Below are 16248 nucleotides of genomic sequence, written 5' to 3' on the forward strand. Positions count from 1 at the left end.
GTGAGTAAGTGCCGCTTGATAGCACTGTCAACGACACCTTCCATCACTTCGCTGATGATTGAGAGTAAACTGATGGGGTGGTAATTGGCAGGATTGGATTTGTCCTGCTTTTTGTGGACCCGCAGCAACTCCCAGTGCTCTGATCGCATCTGGCCTTTCTTTTATTCATTCATGGGATATGGGCATCACTGGCAAGACCAGCATTTATTGCCCATCCCTAATTACCCTTGAGAAGGTGGTCGTGAGCCGCCTTCTTGAACTGCTGCAGTCCGTGTGGTGAAGGTTCTCCCACAGTGCTGTTCGGTAGGGAGTTCCAGAATTTTGACCCAGCGACGATGAGGAACGGCAATCTATTTCCAAGTCGGGATGGTGTGTGACTTGGAGGGAAATGTGCAGGTGGTGGTCTCCCCATGTGCCTGCTGCCCTTGTCCTTCTAGATGGTAGAGGTCGCGGGTTTGGGAGGTGCTGTCGAAGAAGCATTGGTGATTTGCTGCAGTGCATCTTGTAGATGGTACACACTGCAGCCACGGTGCGCCAGTGGTGAAGTGAATAATTATTTAAGGTGATGGATACATTGCCAATCAAGCGGGTTGCTTTGTCCTAGATGGTGTCGAGCTTCTTGAGTGTTGTTGGAGCTGCACTCATCCAGGCAAGTGGAGAATATTCCATCACACTTGTGATTTGTGCCTTGTAGATGGTGGAAAGGCTTTGGGGAGTCTGGAGGTGAGTCACTCGCCTCATAATACCAGCCTCTGACCTGCTCTTGTAGTCACAGTATTGATGTGGCTGGTCCCGTTAAGTTTCTGGTCAATGGTGACCCATAGGATGTTGATGTTGGGCGATTCGGTGATGGTAATGCCGTTGAATGTTAAGGGGAGGTGGTTAGACTCACTTTTGTTGGAGATGGTCATTGCCTGGCACTTGTGTGATGCGAATGTTACTTGTCACTTATCAACCCAAGCCTGGATGTTGTCCAGGTCTTGCTGCATGTGGGCACGGACTGCTTCATTATCTGAGGGGTTGTGAATGGAACTGGCCTCTTACCAGCTGAGTTATTGTGGGACCTACAGGCTACAATACACCTACCTAAAGTCAGTATTTCCCTCCGATAAGTTCTGAATTTAATACATTTACATTTTCACCGTCTAGCAGATTTCATGCATTGCAACATTTATTTTTTGGCCAGAACCTGTGCTAAACTATTACATCTGGTAATTGTGGGCTAGCTCAAGAAAAAAATGACCATAAAATCTGATGACTGTTGTAACAAAGTAGTTTGTTCTTTGGGCATGATTTTGACCCCGAACCAGGAAGGGGGCTGGCGGTCAAACTGTGGACAGGAAATCCAGAAGTCCGGGTTTCCCGGATGCCCTTATGATTTTGATGTAAGGACGTCTTTTATTTTTTTTGTCGGTTTGCCATCGGACTGGCCGGCCTGATTGTCAAACTGGCGTCAGTTGGACGGGAGAGCAGACAGGGAGAGGACATGAACAGGTAAGTATTCAGTTAATTCTTTAATTGTATTGATGGGGGAGGGGCGGTGCATGGGAGGCATGGGTGGGCACGGGGCACCAATGGGCATGGGTGAGGTCAGTCATGGGGGGAGGAATTGGGGGTTAGTCATGGTAAGCTTGTTGGGATCGGGATTCATCGTGAGGGTCCGCGATCGTTGGGGGGGGTGTCTGAGATCGGGGTGGGGCGTGGATTCCGCGATCGTTGGGTGGTCGCTGCAGGTAGGCTTGTTGGACCTGGGGGAAGCACTCCTGTTCCTCCGGGCCCACAAGCTGTGCCAGAAAGGCACTTACCTGCAGTTTCGGGCCTTCTCGCCCCCTCTCACGTGGCATGAAGGAGAAGGATCGGGAATCACGGCGCCCAGAAGTTGAAATTGCAAAATCTGTAAAAATGGAGGCCCACAGCCTCTTTGAAAGACTTTTGTCACCAACCCACCTCGTGGGAGCAGGTTGGCTGCCCGCCCCTTGACCCACCCCGGTGAAAACCGGAAATGGGTGGGTTGGGGACGCTTCTGAAATGATTGCGATTTTCAATGCCAAACCATCTGTTTTTCAATGTTACAATCATGCCCTTTATGAGGTTGCAACGTTGTAGGTAGATGGTGACAGAACTCTTATAGCTAGCTGCACGATGAGCTACAAGGTCAATATCTGTCAGTATTACACTAGTGAAGCACTTAATTCTTATGCTACTTGTTGGCACTGCCAAGGGACTTACCAACAGTAATGTATTGCCAAGTGATTTTTGGTTGCACACATGAATGCATTCAGGTTGGCAGGAGGTAGAGCAACGAGTTAGAGAGCCAATATGGTTTTTTACCAAATTGCTGAATTCTTCTGAATAGAGTTCAATGGATTATCAATTACACTTGTGCAGTTATTTAGGTATTGTACACCAAAGCCATGAGGTACAACAAGCAAAAGGGCTTTTACTCACTGTGCCGATGATGTGTGACAATAAATTGTGTGAACACCAGATATTCTGGAAGCATGCATGGCTCTTGCATACTATGCCAATTCAACATAGACAAGCTATGCCTGAAGGAGATGATGCACTGGTGGATGGCTGCTAAGCGATACGGTCTCTGCTTTACAACTGGGGATCATGACACCAAGCACCCTTCCCAACCTCAGGACAATCCAAAGTGCTTCACAGCTAATTAAGTACTTTCGAAGTGCAGTCAATGTTTGAATGTAGGGAAATGTGGCAGCCAATTTGCACACAGCAAGGTCCCACAAACAGCAAATGAATCATAGAATCTTAAAGCGCAGAGGGAGGCCATTTAGCCCATCCTGCCTGTGCCAGCTCTTTGGTAGAGCTATCCAATTAGTCCCACTACCCTGCTCTTTCCCCATAGCCCAGCAAATTTTATCCCTTTAACTATTTATCCAATTTCCTTTTAAAAGTTACCACTGAATCTGCTTCCACCATCTTTCAGGCAGTGCATTCCAGATCGTAACAAGACGCTGCATTTAAAAAAAAATTCTCCTCCTCTCCCCCCTGGTTCTTTTGCCAATCATCTTAAACCTGTATCCTCTGGTTAATGAATGAATGACCAATTAATCCTTTTTATGGGAAGTGTTGGATGAGGGATAACGATTGGCCAGGACACCGGGCGTACCCCCTGCTCATCTTTAAATGCCATTTGTCTTTTATTTGCACTTGCACAGGCAGATGGGGCCTCGGTTTAATGTTTGTCCAAAAGACACCACCTATGACTATGCAGCATTTCTTCAGTGCTTCATCTAAGATTGCACACTCAAATAAGCAACGGGGCTACAACCTTCTGTCTCCAGAGGTGATATTGATGCCAACTGAGCAAAACTGACAAGGTTACATTAAGGGCAATTGCTGGACAAGGATAATGATTGAGAAAGTATTCAGTGGCAACTCACAGCACTCTGGTGCCTCGACGACTCTGGAGGATGCCTCATGTATTCCCCAAAGAAGGTGGCTAAAATTATGCCAGAGTGCTTCATGCTCCACCATATCACCATCGATAGAGCCATCAGTATGCATTGTGGCTGATGAGCCTCTGCTGTGCTGTTGGTTACACACAGATCCCCTGAAGGGTTTATTTGAGTCATTTAATGAAGCACTAAGCAAGAATAGACATATTAAATTGACCAAATTAAAAGCATTTTATTTCCTTGCAAGGTATAGCAATTATTTTGAACACACAGTCTACTCCTATTAATGCAAATTCAAGTTTTGCTTGAAAACAAATTGAATTATCCAGTAATTTGAATTAAGCAACAGAAAATTCAAGTTAAGCAACCTCAAATTAAGAGGAGTAGACCAGTATTACAACTTAGTCAATCTGTGGCCAACCGTATGATTTATGTGTAATCAGATTAATATGAGTAACAGCAGATGAACATATTTTATATATTTACCATGTTCATCTGTGCTCTTCCTGCCTGAAGTGCATTGCCCCACACCTGTGGTGCCATACATAGAATTTATAGCACAGAAACAGGCCATTTGGCCCAACTGGTCTGTGCCAGTGTTTATGCTACACACGAGCCTCCTCTCACCCTACTTCATCTAATCCTATCACCATATCCTTCTATTCCTTTCTCCCTCATGTACTAATCTAGCTTCCCCTTAAATGCTTCTATGCTAATTGCCTCAACTACTCCATGTGGTCGCAAGTTCCACATTCTAACCACACTTTGGGGAAAGAAGTTTCTCCTGAATAACTTATTGGATTTATTAATGACAATCTTACATTTATGGACCCTAGTTTTTGACTCCCCCGCAGTCATAGAATCATAGAAGGATACATCACATCATACCTGTGCTGGCAATTTGAAAGAGCTATCCAATTAGTCCCACTCCACTCCTCTTTCCCCATAGCAAATTCTTCCCCTTGTGAAAACATTATCCCTGAGCATAAATAGTTGGATAGTAGCTAAAAAGTGCCCTTACACAATCCTGGGGCTGCTGAAATCTCAGCAAAATGCTCTCAGTGGAGTCAAATGAACATAAGAACATAAGCAATAGGAGCAGCAGTAGGCCATGCGGCCCCTCGAGCCTACTCTGCCATTCAGTAAGATCATGAATGATTTTCGACCTCAACTCCACTTTCCTGCCTGATCCCCATATCCATTGATTCCCCTAGAGTCCAAAAATCTATCGATCCCAGCCTTGAATATATTCAACAACTCAGCAGCCACAGCCCTCTGGGGTAGAGAATTCCAAAGATTCACAACCCTCTGAGTGAAGAAATTCTTCCTCATCTCAGTCCTAAATGGCCAACCCCTTATCCTGAGACTATGTCCCCTAGTTCTAGACTCTCCTGCCTGGGAAAACAGCCCCTCAGCATCCACCCTGTCAAGCCCCCTCAGAATCTTATATGTTTCAATGAGATCACCTCTCATTCTTCTAAACTCCAGAGAATATAGGCCCATTTTACTCAATCTCTCATCAAAGGACAACCCACTCATCCCAGGAATCAACCTAGTGAACCTTCATTGCACTGCCTCTAAGGCAAGTATATCCTTCCTTAGGTCAGAAGACCTAAACTATACAAAGTACTCCAGGTGTGGTCTCACTAAAGCCCTGTACAGTTATACCAATTCGTCCTTAGTCTTGTGCTCCAACCCATTTGCAATAAAGGGAAACATACCATTTGCCTTCCTAATTGCTTTTTGCAGCTGTATGTTAAGTTTCTGTGTTTCATGTGCAAGGACACACAAATCTCTCTGAACACCAACATTTAATAGTTTCTCACCATTTAAAAAATATTCTTTTTTTCTATTCTTCCTACCAAAGTGAATAACCTCACATTTCCCCACATTGTACTCCATCTGTCACCTTCTAGCCTACTCACTTAACCTGTCTATATCCCTTTGCAGGCTCTGTGTCCTCCTCACAGCTTACTTTCCCACCTAACTTTGTATCGTCAGCAAACTTGGAAACATTACACAAGGTCCCTTCATCTAAGTCATTCATATAGATTGTAAATAGCTGAGGCCCAAGCACCGATCCTTGTGGCACCCCACTAGCTACAACCTGCCAACCTGAAAATGACCCGTTCGTTCCTACTCTCTGTTTTCTGTCTGCTAACCAATCCTCCATCCATGCTAATGTATTACCTCCAACCCCATGAGTCCTTATCTTGTATAACAACCTTTTGTGTGGCACCTTATTGAATGCATTTTGAAAATCCAAATATATTACATCCACTGGTTCCCCTTTATCTATCCTGCTAGTTAAATCCTCAAAAAACTCTAATAGATTTGTCAAACACAATTTCCCTTTCATAAAACCATGTGACTTTGTCTAATAATTTATGATTTTCTAAGTGTCCTGTTGCCACTTTCTTAATAATGGATTCTAGCATTTTCACGATGTCTGATGTAATGCTAACCGGTCTGTAGTTCCCTGTTTCATCTATCCTTCCTTTCTTAAATAGCGGTGTTACATTTGCTCCCTTCCAATCCATGGGGACAGTTTAGAATCTAGGGAATTTTGGAAGATCACAATCAATGCATCCACCATCTCTGCAGCCGAGAATGTAGGCCATCAGGTCCAGGGGATTTGTTGGCTTTTAGTCCCATTAATTTCTCCAGTACTTTTTCTTTACTAATATTAATTACTTTAAGTTCCTCACTCTCGTTAGACCCTTGGTTCCCCACTATTTCCGATGTTTTTTTTGTCTTCTACTGTGAAGACAGATACCAAATATTTGTTTAACGTCTCTGCCATTTCCTTGTTCCTACTTTTGCTACTCTCTTCCTTTTTACATACTTGTCGAAGCTCTGACAATCTGTTTTTATATTTCTTGATAGTTTACCCTCATATTCTATTTTCTCCCTCTTTATCAATTTCTTGGTCATCCTTTGCTGGTTTCTAAGACTCTCCCAATCCTTGGGCTTACTATTCTACTTGGCAACATTATAAGCCACTTCTTTTAATCTAATACTATCCTTAACTTTTTTCGTTTGCCAAGGAGTTTCCCGTGGAGTTTTTATTTCTCAATGGAATGTGTATTCATAGAGAATTATGAAATATTTCTTTAAATGTTTGCCATTGCTTATCTACCATCATACCTTTTAATCTAATTTCCCAATCTAGCCAACTCACTGCTCATACCTATGTAATTGGCTTTATTTAAGTTTAAGACTCTAGTTTCAGGCTTAAGTATGTTACTCTTGAACTCAATGTGAAATTCTGTCATATTATGATTACTCTTCCCCAGAGGATCCCTTACTATGAGATTACTTATTAACCCTGTCTCATTACACAAGTCAAGATCTAAAATAGCCTGTTCCCTGGTTGGTTCCACAACATATTGTTCAAGGAAACAAGAAACTAGGAAACTCCTCGAGGTGTATAGAAAGCGTAGGGGTGAAATTAAAAAGGAAATTAGGAAAGCAAAGAGAGGGCATGAAAAAATATTGTCAAGTAAAACCAAGGAAAACCCAAAGATGTTTTATAAATACATAAAGAGCAAGAGGACAACTAAGGAAAGAGCCGGGCCTATTCGCAACTAAAGAGATAACCTGTGTGTGGAGGCGGAAGACGTGGATATGGTTCTTAATGAATACTTTGCATCTGTCTTCACAAAAGAGGGGGATGTTGCAGACATTGTAGTTAAGGAGGAGAAGTGTGAAATATTGAATGGGATAAACATAGTGAGAGGAAGTATTAAGAGGCTTAGCATCTTTGAAAGTAGATAAACCGCCAGGACTGGATGAAATGTATCCCAAGCTGTTGAGAAGCAAGGGAGGAAATAATGGAGGCTCTGACCATCATATTCCAATCCTCTACGGCTACAGGTGTGGTGCCGGTGGACTGGAAGACTGCTAACTTTATACCATTGTTTAAAAAGGGAGAAAGGGATAGACCGAATAATTACAGGCCAGTCAGCTTAACCTCGGTGGTGGGCAAATTATTGGAAAAAATTATGAGGGACTGAATAAATTGTCATTTAGAAAGGCACGGATTAATCAAGGACAATCAACATGGATTTGTTAAGGGAAGGTCGTGTCTGACTAACTTGATTGAATTTTTTGAGGAGGTAACAAGGAGGGTCGATGAGGGTAACACGTTTGATGTAGTCTTCATGGATTTTAGCAAGGCTTTTGACAAGGTCCCATATGGCAGACTGGTCAGAAAAGTAAAAGCCCATGGGATCCAAGGGAAAGTGGCAAGTTGGATCCAAAATTGGCTCAGTGGCAGGAAGCAAAGGGTAATGGTCGACGAGCGTATGTGTGACTGGAAGGCTGTTTCCAGTGGGGTTCCGCAGGGCTCAATACTAGGTCCATTGCTTTTTGTAGTATATATCAGTGATTTAGACTTAAATGTAGGGGGCATGATTAAGAAGTTTGCAGGTCATAGAATCATAGAAAGGTTACAGCACAGTAGGAGGCCATTTGGCCTATTGAGTCCGTGCCAATGATACAAAAGTTGGCCATGCGGTTAATAGTGAGGAAGAAAGCTGTAGACTGCAGGAAGATATCAATGGACTGGTCAGCTGGGCAGAAAAGTGGTAAATGGAATTCAATTCAGAGAAGTGTGAGGTAATGCATTTGGGGAGGAAAGCAAGGCAAGGGAGTACACAATAAATGGTAGGATACTGAGAAGTGTAGAGGAACAGAGGGACCTTGGAGTGCATGTCCACAGATCCCTGAAGGTAGCAGGACAGGTAGATAAGGTGTTTAAGAAGGCATACGGGATACTTTCCTTTATTAGCTGAGACATAGAATATAAGAGCAGGGAGGTTATGCTAGAACTGTATAAAACACTGGTTAGGCCACAGCTGGAATACTGCATACAGTTCTGGTCACCACATTACAGGAAAGATGTGATTGCACTAGAGGGTACAGAGGAGATTTATGAGGATGTTGCCAGGGCTGAAGAATTTTAGGTATGAGAAAAGATGGGAAAGGCTGGGGTTGTTTTCTTTGGAGCAGAGGAGGCTGAGGGGAGATTTAATTGAGGTATATAAAATTATGAGGGGCCTAGATAAAATCAATAGGAAGGACTTGTTTCCCTTAGCAGAAAGGTCAAAAACCAGGGGGCATAGATTTAAAGTAATTGCAAGAAGGATTAGAGGGGAATTGAGGAGCAATTTTTCCATCCAAAGGGTGAAGGGGGTCTGGAACTCACTGCCGGAAAGGGTGGTAGAGGCAGAAATCCTAATCACATTTAAGAAGTACTTGGGTATGCACTTGAAGTGCTGCAACCTATAAGGCAACTGACCAAGAGCTGGAAAGTGGGATTAAGCTGGATGGCTCTTTTTTGGCTGGCGCAGACACGATGGGTCGAATGGCCTCCTTCTGCACCGTAAATTTCTATGCTTCTATGAAACTCTCTCAAATGCCTTCCATGAATTCATCCTCCAAACCACCTTTGCCAATTTGATTTGTCCTGTCTGTGTGAAGATTAAAGCCCCCACTATTATTGAATTACCTTTGTCACAAGCTCCTATTATTTCTTGATTAATACTCTGTCCAACAGTACAGCTACTGTTAGGGTCCTAGAAACTATTCCCACCAAGTGTTTTCTGTCCCTTGTAATTTCTTATCTCCACCCATACTGATTCTACTTCCTGATCTTCCGAGCCAAGATCCTTTCTCGCTGCTGACTTTACCTCATCCTTTATTAGCAGGGCTACACCCCCTCCTTTTCCATTTTGTCTGTCATTTCAAAATGTCAAGTACCCTGGAATATTTAGTTCCCAACCTTGGTCACCTTGCAACCACGTCTCTATAATGGCTATTGGGTCAAACCCATTGTTCTCTATGCCATTAATTCATCTACCTTGTTATGAATGCTTTGCGCATTCAGATAAAGTGCCTTTAATTTTAGCTTTTTACCATTTTTCCCTGATTTGACCTTATTCACCAATGCATTATTACCGTTAAACTCTCTGTCCCTTCCTGTCACACTCTGCTTATCTTTACCCAAATCACAGCACTGCTCTATTGCCTTGACTTTTCTCTTTAGATTTCTAAATTCCTCCTCACCTGAACCCTCCCCCCACCCCCCTTTTTTAGTTTAAAGCCCTGTCTACAGCCCCGGTTATTCAATTCGCCGGGACACTAGTCCCAGGCCTATTTAGGTGGAGCCTGTCCCAACGGAACAGCTCCCTCTTTCCCCAGTACTGGTGTCAGTGCCACATGAATTGAAACCCTGTCTCCCAAACCGCTCTTTGAGCCATGCATTTAACTCTCTGATCTGTTTGTCTCTATGCCGATTTGCATGTGGCTCAGGTATTAATCCAGAGATTATTACTTTGAGGTTCTGCTTATTAATTTAGAACCTAGTGCCTCAAACTCCCTCAGCAGAACCTCATTCCTACTTCTACCTATGTCGTTTGTTCCTACGTGGACCATGACAACTGTATCCTCCCCCTCATGCGACAAGTTCTTTTTCCAGCCGCGAGGCGATAGCCTTAACCCTGGCATCAGGCAGGCAACACAGTCTTCGGGACTCCCAGTTGCGGCTGCAAAGAACAGTATCTATCCCCCCGACTATACTATCCCCTCCCACTACCACATTCCTTTTCACTCCCCCCCCACTTGAAGTTTCCAAGATTTCTACCTGCTGCTATATCCTCTGCCCAAATGAATGTGTACATTGGTCTGCTTCTGTGGTTGTGTCAGGAGGGGTTGCAGGAAGACTGGTTCCCCATTTGGTCCCTCCTGGCCCCTCAGAAGGTCCCTCTGGTTTCATCCCATGTAAATCATGCTCTGTGTCGTTATCCATCTGTGGGGAGGTGCTGCACAGTGACATTGAGGATGACAAATGCTAATCCTCCTATGCTGCCGCTGCTTCCTCATTTGTGCTCCCTTCAACCGGAAAGAAAACAGATGGCATACCATGAGTAATTAAGCACGTATTAATATTTCAATAATTGACATGGCAGCACATGCTACAACCATTTATCCACTGTCTGTAGACAGAGCTAGTCAGCAGCGAAGTACTGTTAGCATTGCGTGCCGCAGGAATAGACACCAAGCTGTGTTTGGGCCTCTCCACCTGTGGGCCATCTACTCCTACTCCATGAGTTCAATGCCATGTGACTTCCATAACAGCAGAGGCTCCTCCCTATATTGTCCCCTGCCCGAGGCAGCTAGTCCTTTAGCATCACAGTTTGGCTTGCTGTTGATGCAGCCCACATTCATGGCAAGCAGAATGTACCACATGAAGAAACTGTGCTGCTGAAGGACAATGTGTAAGACTTTCCTGTGCATATGTGAGTGTTAGGTCATTCTTTTAGCTACACTTAAAGAAGTCTCATTCATCCCTTATCATGCTATAGATGCACATTGTGCATTAAATGAGTTATTCGATGAGGACTGTGGACCTCTGTCAAAGTGGATATTGACATAAAAGTTACAAGAATGGTTTCAGTCTGCTTTTCCACTGAGTCATTTATCTTTATTTGACAGTCTCCATTTTATAACAAAAATCTAATTCAAAAATAGAAAGTTTACGTATGAAGTTGCATTTGGTGCTGCAGTATTGTTTGTATGTACATACTCATTATACGTATACATTCATTGTAAGTACACATTTGTTGCGTGTATGCATTTGTTGCATGTTATGATTCATTGCGAATGCCCATTTATTGGCTGCTGCATTTCAACAACAACAACTTGCATTTATGTAGCACCTTTAACGGAGTAAAACGTCCCAAGGCACTTCACAGGAGCGATTATCAAACAAAATTTGACACTGAGCCACCTAAGGAGCTGTTAGGACAGGTGACCAAAAGCTTGGTTTTAAGGAGTGTCTAAAAGGAGGAGAGAGAGGTGGAGAGGTGAAGAGATTTAGAGAGGGAATTGCAGAATTTAAGGCCTAGGCGGCTGAAGGCACAGCCACCAATGGTGGGATAATGAAAATTGGGGATGCGCAAGAGGCCAGAATTGGAGGAATGCAGAGATCTCGGAGGGTTGTAGGGCGAGAGGAGGTTACAGATATACGGAGGGGCAAGGCCACGGAGTGACAACCAGCAGGGATTGTTCAAGCCAAATCATGTCTGACCAACCTGATTGAGTTCTTTGATGAAGTATCAGAGAGGGTTGATGAAGGTAGTGCAGTAAATGTGGTATATGGACTTTCAAAAGGCACAGAACCACATAACAGACATATTCAGAAAATAGAAGCACATGGGATAAAAGGGAGGGTGGTAACTTGGGTATGTACTGGCTGAGGGATAGGAAGCAGAGAGTAGTGGTGAACGGATGTTTTTCTGATTGCAGAGAAGTATGCGGTGGGGTCCCCTAGGGATCGGTAGTAGGACCATTGCTTTTCTTGTTATATATAAATGACCTGGTCTTGGGTACAAGGAGTACAATATCTAAGTTTGCAAATGATACAAAATTTGGCAGTGTCATAAATATTGAGGAGGATCATTACAGACTTCAAGAGGACTTATGTAGGCTGGTGAAATGGGCAGACAGAAGGCAGTTGCAATTTAATGCGGATAATTGTGACGTGATGCACTTTGGGAGCAACGACATGGAAAGGCAGTATAATCTAAATGGTACTATTTTGAGGGGGGTGCAAGAGCAGAGGGACCTGGAGGTACCTATTTACAAATCTTTGAAGGTCGCAGGGCAAGTTGATACCGTGTTTAAGAAAGCATACGGGATACTTGGCTTTGTAAATAAGGGCATTGAATACAAAAACAAGGAAGTCAGGCTAAACCTTTACAAATCACTGGTTAGGCCTCAGCTGGAGCATTCTGTACAATTCTGGGCACTACACTTTAGGAAGGATGTCAAGGCCTTGGAGATGATACAGAAGAGGTTTACCAGCATGATACCATGGATGAGGGACTTCAGTTATGTGGAGAGATTGGAGAAGCTGGGATTGTTCTCCTTAGAGCAGAGAAGGTTATGGGGAGGCCTACTAGAGGTATTCAAAATCATGTGGAGTTTTGCTGGACCAAGTAGAGAGAAACAGTTTCCTCTAACAAGTGGGTATGTAACGAGAGGTCACAGAATTCAAATAATTGGCAAAAGAACTAGAGGGGAAATGAGGAGACATTTTCTCACAGCGGGTTGTTAAGATCTGGAAAGCATTACCTGAAAGGGTGGTTGAAGCAGTTTCCATAGGAACTTTCAAAAGGCAATTGGACAGGTACTTGAAGATAACTCGCCAAGGCTTCTTCGACAGCACCTCCCAAACCCGTGACCTCTACCACCTAGAAGGACAAGAGCAGCAGGCACATGGGAACAACACCACCTGCACGTGCCCCTCCAAGTCACACACCATCCCGACTTGGAAATATATCGCCGTTCCTTCATCGTCGCTGGGTCAAAATCCTGGAACTCCCTTCCTAACAGCACTGTGGGAGAACCGTCACCACACGGACTGCAGCGGTTCAAGAAGGCGGCTCACCACCACCTTCTCAAGGGCAATTAGGGATGGGCAATAAATGCCGGCCTCGCCAGCGACGCCCACATCCCGTGAACGAATAAAAAAAAAATAACTTATTTGCAGGGTTATGGGTAAAAGGCTGGTGTGTGGGACTAAATTGGATAGCTCTTTCAAAGACTTAGCACAGGCACAATGGGCCAAATGGCCTCCTTCTGTGCTCTATGATTCTATCATTTGAAAACAACTAAACTGCAACAGTGACTACACTTCAAACATTGGCTGTAAAGCGCTTTCGGACATCCTGAGGTTGTGAAAGGCACTAAATAAATGCAAGTCTTTTTTTCTTTTCTTTCCTTTTATTGGATCAGTTGCTTCATATTTGGAAAATATGCTGACAGAAGAGGTGACTTACTGCAGAAGAACATTGATAAACGTGGCCTTTTGCAACTTGCACACATAATTTCTATAGTCTTAACATTGTTTTCTTCATCAGAACATTAAACGTCTGACTGACCTTGTACAATATCTTGGAGATTGCGAACACTCAGTTCACTTGATCCTTGGTCTTTTTCCATGTTATTTGTCTATAGAGTATTGGTGGTTGTGACTTCTGCCCAGCACACCTTAACAGCACTTAGGGGTAGAAATTGGTTCGTGCCCGAACTCGTATACCAACCCAGCGGCAGCGAGGAATGCTGTGCCCAAACTGATGCTTAACAGGACCGTGCAAAATTGTTCCTCTTGCGTTATCAGGATGCAATAGACATGCTCGGGGTGGTGGTCGAGCCCCAAGAGGCAGTGTGTCGTTCCTGACGCAGATGAAGTTTTACTGTCTGGGACGCCTGCACTCCATCTTCTCCTGGCTCCACATTCGGATAAGTAAAAAAAATGTTTAACTTACCTTTTCAGCAGCAACTTCCAATGGCCCCTTTAAGGACCACTGGTTTGGCAGCTTCAAGGCCCGAGAAAACTGACTTGGCACAAAAGCAGTCAGCTGTTTACTGGCCTGATGAAGAACGCAATGTTAAGTCTATAGAAATACAGTAATGATGTGTGCAAATTGCATAAGGCCATATATGTCAATATTTTTCTGCAGTAGGTAACCCTTTCTATCAGCATATTTTCCAAAAATGGCTATACAGAATGAACCATAACACGCAATGAATGCAGATGCGCATGCTGCAGTCAGAAATGATCCGATTTAACAAAGGGGCCTAAAATGGATGTTATTCCCTCCATTTGCATAGGCAGTAGGCCTAATGCTTGTTTCAGGCAGGCGTCCGGGACGACTAAGGAAAGCTCTAACCAATTTGGTGACCGATGCACTTCCTGTGCTTGTCGGTCATGTGCGATCAGCAGCAAAAATTGGTAGATTGTTGCTTTCACACCCAATAAACAGGTGAATTGAGGTCCAATTTGGCCCCCATTATATTCTAAATAACAGCACAGGGATTTTAGATTGTGACATGTGGAAATCAGCCATTGAAATGCCTCAGCTGCATTCACATAAGTCGTGTTTCAGGGCCAGAGCTGCTAACTGTGGCCACAGAGTGAAGGACAGTCCTGCTTGGCTCAAGTGCAAAAAGAGCATCAGTTCTGCTAGCTCCAGACTGGCCACATTTTTGACACTAACAGCAATTATCATGCACAGTTGGAAATGGTAGATTTTCGAACAATAGACGTTTACAGCACAGAAGGAGATCATCAGCCCATCGTGTCCATTCTGGCAAAACAAAACTAATTACACCACCTTAATGTGTCTTCTTCTGCTTCAAATATTTATCCAATTTTTCGTTAAAAGTTGCAATGGTTCTGCCTCAACTATTCTCTGTGGCAAAGTATTCCATGCTCCAACAACCCTCTGCATAAGAAAATTCTTCTAACCTTCCTCCTTACTCTGCTAATTGCTTTAAATTGATGACCGACTCCCCACCCGGAGCAAATAGTATTTCTCCATTCTTTCTGTCAAAACCCTTCACGATTTTAAAAACCTCCATTAAATCTCCTCTTCGCTTTCTCTGTTCCAGTAGAAATCGTCCCAGTATCTCAAGTCTTTACTCATAATTATAGTTACCCATCCCTGGCATCATCATGATAAATCCTTTCACAAGTCATTGGGAGAAATCACAAGAACAGATTTAATGCAAAAAAAAAGTCAAAAAACTGAAAAACTAAAATTGAATTGATCATGTAAGTAAGTTGGATCGAATATGACAAGCCATACAGCGTGGGAATATTTCTTCATATTACTATTTACTTCCAGTGCTTTGACTTCCCTCTGGGGTTGTGAAGCGTAGACACATTCCCTTGGAACATGTAGGTTGTTATTTTATATATATTCTTTTGGTTAGTTTTAGTTGTCTAACCCATTTTGCAGTAGTCATGACCATAATATGTTGCATCTGGTATATTAACTGGTTCTGACATCTCCAACAGACTGTCAGCTCCTGTACTCTGATCTGACTGTCGGGAAGCACGTACTTATACAGGAAGTCATGCTTTATAATCATCCTACATGATGATGATTCATTATGGATGGTTTTTCAAGAGATCCAGTATCAGGAACTGGTATTAGTGCTTGACCATGTGTGTAAGAGCATAGGGTAAACATTTGAAGCACGAATTAGAGGAACGATGCATTAACAGCACACATAAAATGAGATTCTGGGTAACTTGTAAACTTTTACTCCCAGGAAATGTGGGTCAGTAATCAGGCTGCAACACTGTCATCTTTATTCACTGAATTGCACATCCTGTGTATACAGCTCCTCTATTGGAATTATCCCTGTTCTTTCCTGAGTTTACTTTAAAATATAATATGTATTTAATATTAAATTATGTGGTTTTTGAAATTTTTAGATCAATTCAATCTCAAAACAGTGTATTTAATATTCCTACACTATTATTAGGTGATGAAGTTTTGCTACGAGATTCAATCTGATAAGTGGTCTTTCTCTCACCGATACCCTCCAATCTCTCTCTCTATCACAGTCTTTCATATCCTTTTCATTTCACTAATCATAGAATCATAGAAGGTTACAGCACAGAAGGAGGCCATTTGGCCCATCGAGTCCCCGCCGGCTCTATGCATGAGCAATCCAGCTAGTCCCACTGCCCTGCCCTATCACCGTAGCCCTGCACTTTATCTTTTCAAGTAGTTATCCAGCTCCCTTTTGAAGGCCATGATTGAATCTGCCTCCACCACTCCCTCGGGCAGTGCATTCCAGATCCTAACCACTCGCTCTGTTAAAAAAAAAAAAGTTTTTCCTCATGTCACCTTTGGTTCTTTTGCCAATCACCTTAAATCGATGTCCTCTGGTTTTTGACCCTTCTGCCAATGGAAACAGTTTCTCTCTATCTACTCTGTCTAGACCCTTCATGATTTTGAATGCC

Source organism: Heptranchias perlo, chromosome 4, assembly GCF_035084215.1.
Source record: "Heptranchias perlo isolate sHepPer1 chromosome 4, sHepPer1.hap1, whole genome shotgun sequence".
NCBI lineage: Eukaryota > Metazoa > Chordata > Chondrichthyes > Hexanchiformes > Hexanchidae > Heptranchias > Heptranchias perlo.